Genomic DNA, 3,513 nt, shown 5'->3' with positions numbered 1-3,513 from the left:
TATTAAGCAAATATGTCTGGGTAGAACCGCTACGTGACAAAACGAGCAACAGCGTGATAAAAGCTTTCCAACGCGCACTAGCAAAAAGCGAAAGACGAGTACCCGTATACTTACAAACGGACAAAGGTAAAGAATTTGTCGCGCACCCAATGCAAAAATTTCTTAAAGAAAACGATATTCGTTTTCGAGTAACATGCAATCCGGATATTAAAGCCGCCATTGTCGAGCGCTTCGACAGAACACTGAAGGAGCGAATGTGCCGTTATTTCACGCATAAAAATATACGACGCTACGTCGATGTTTTGCAGGACGTTGTACGTGCTTACAATCACACGCGTCACACGTCCACGAGAATGCAACCCGCGGTAGTAACGAGAGAAAACGCCCGTATCGCACGTGAAAATATATCGCGTCGTTGGAAAAACGACATATTAAAGAAACGAGCGCAAAAGATTAAATATCGCGTTAGAGATCTCGTTCGTATCAGTATGGCGAAAGCTGCCTTCAAAAAAGGTTACGAGGCTAAGTGAAGCGAGGAAATATTTCAAATTTATCGTGTTCTCGATTGGTGAAAACCCTCACGTGTACGAGCTGCGAGATTTAGCAGACGAAGTCATAGACGGTATTTTTTATGAGCAAGAATTAGCACGAGTTGAGAAAAACCTAGAGGAAGAACAATTTATCGTTGATCGCGTGATAAAGAGCGAGGAGCTAATAAGCAAGTGCTAGTTAGCTGGCGTGGTTATCCCAGTAAGTTTGATATCTGGATTCCGGCATCGAGTTTAATTTCTCTTCGCGATGGAGGAGAAACAATTTCTTCTGGTACTTCCGAGTAACAGCAGTATGCGTCATTTTCCGAATAATACAATGTCGTCCTTCATCACGGAATTATCTCACTCTATAGTGTTGCATGGAGAATGGGAGGTTGCGATAAGTGAGATTCAATTTCCTTGTACCTTTTTACGTACACCATAACGAAAATGTGATCAGATTTGTCGATGTTAAACCCGACGAGGAGACGAATGGCTCGTTTACTGCAAAAGAAGCCGGCTTCGTTTCCAAATGGATTTACAATGATATCCATGAGCTTATTGAGGCGATTAATATCGCGTGTAAAAATGCCGAATCGCATTTTTATTTCGAACAGCAAAGAGCGTCTGGCGGTAAAATTTACATAAGTATTAACTGCGACGAAAAATGCAAAATGCTACATCATATAAACTTTTCCGATAATCTTCTACGAATGCTAGGTTTTTTGGAAGCAATTTCCAATAAAAATGAATTATATTCCAAGCTCGCGATACGTAAACTTATTTCCAATGAGACAGAAGAGAAAACTTTTTTTACTCATGGATTTAATAAGAAGACGGGGCATCCACGTACAGTCGGAGTGTCATATTGGAGTGCCGAACCTTATAGTTTGTGAGATATTATCTCTGATAAAATGTTCGTATATTGCGATATTTGTGCGCATTATACATATAACAGGTGATGTGCGTACTTCTCTTCTCAGAATAGTATCAATTGAGATACGCAGTCATAATTACGCATTTGGTGCAAATTTGGTGAAGCATTTCTCATTTCCAAATTATATCCTCTTGCAGCGAACAAATTTCAGAACGATCGAAAGAGATATATGAGATCATCTTGGAAATAAAATTCTATTCGAATTCGGTACGCTGACTGTGACACTGCACTTTAAACGTAAGCAATAACTTTCTTTCATGTACGCGAGCGGTAACGCCAGTCTATAGTCAATAACTCACAATGGAATATGAGGAGTATTTTGATGCGCGGGACATCGGCAGCAGAGATGGAATTCCGCGTGTTTTCATCGGTTTACCTTATCAGCGCGGACATGGAATCAGAAGCTTTCTCGGTGGGCTATTTAGAAAAATACTACCTTTTCTAAATAAAGGTGCGTGTGCTGTCAGAAAAGAAGCTTTACGCGCTGGAATTAACGTGATAGAAGACGTCGAAAATAATAAACCGTTAAAGAAAGTGGTCAAAAGTCGACTCGCGGAATCGAGGAGTAATAGTAGGTCTAGACGTACCGCGCATCGTAAAGGACGTCGAGGAATAAAAAAAAAATCATCAAGAAGTACCACAGGGAAGAAGAGCAAAAAAGTGACGAAGAAGAAAAAGAAAATTCGTGCTGCAGAAAGAAAAACCAAAAAATCATCCATTAGGAAACATCGTGCCAAGAAATGCCACGTATCCGATATATTCTCTTAATTGAGATACGATTTCGCAGCTAGAGAAAAGCATGTCCTTTCTTCATACCCACTCAAGCGAGTGTATAAAGAGCGAACTTGATCTCTTCTCTCTGCCACCTACGCAAACCAGCATTGAGAGTTCGCAATGAATTTATTACAAACCCATAACTTCGCTCGCAGACAACTCGCCCATAGAATTTGTCATACCCGGACATGGAGAAGACTATCTGGACCTCACTCACACCATGTTGAGCCTTCGCATACGCGTAGAAAGCGCGGGGAGAGCACATCGATTGCACCCGACGGTGGGGCAAAAGTAGGCCCCGTAAATCATTTACTGCATTCCATGTTCAACCAAATCGATTAGTATATTTCAATCAAAAGCTCGTATCGCCACCAAACAACGCTTACGCATACCGCGCGTACCAATCGAGGGGTAATTAAATTATGCTTCACCCGCAAAAATCTCCCATCTAAACTCTTTCTTATGAGACGCGGATATCCCTGGTTACATGGACGACACGTTAGACACGGCAAATCTAAATACGGCTTTCGAGAAACGCGCGCAATTCGACATTCGAGGAAATCGCGCGCTAGATCTCATTGGTCACCTTCACTGCGACGTTTTCAATCAAGATAAATTTTTAATTAATGGAGTGGAGGTTAGAATGAGACTCTTACGTTCAAAAAATTCATTTTGTCTTATAGAGAGTAAAACGTTATAAAAAATACGCATTCTTGACGTCAGTCTACTCGTAAGAAGAACAAAAATAAGCCCGTGCTCCTCGCACACGCCAGAATGCTGAGTAAAACTATTGCCAAGTATTCCTTTACGAGGGTCGAAGTTAAAACATTCACGATACACGTCGGTGTCGTGGGGGAATTGATAGACAACGCAATATTCGGACAGCTACCAAAACGAATAATAGTCGGCTTTGTCGATAACAAGGCGTTTAAATGTGATAAAAAATTAAACCCGTTTAATTTCAAAAATTACGGAATAAATTTCTTTGCACTGTACGCCGATGACGTGCAAATTCCGAGTAGATCGATATAACCAAATTTTTCGAAAATCGAACCGTTCTACGTTGAAGCTTATCACATTATTCTCGAGAACCGGCATTCACTTTCTGAACGAGGGTGATTCTGTAAGTAGAGACGATTACACCAACGGCTACACTCTTTTCGCTTTCGATCTTACTGCAGATTTATCCGCTAATTGCGCAGGACATTGGAATCTCGTAAAACACGGAAGCTTACGATTAGAAGTGAGATTTGAAAAAGCTCTTTCTGTGAC

The sequence above is a fragment of the Trachymyrmex septentrionalis genome, unplaced genomic scaffold (genome assembly GCF_001594115.1).
Source record: "Trachymyrmex septentrionalis isolate Tsep2-gDNA-1 unplaced genomic scaffold, Tsep1.0 scaffold410, whole genome shotgun sequence".
Lineage (NCBI taxonomy): Eukaryota > Metazoa > Arthropoda > Insecta > Hymenoptera > Formicidae > Trachymyrmex > Trachymyrmex septentrionalis.
Note: the sequence above shows the minus strand (reverse complement) of the source record.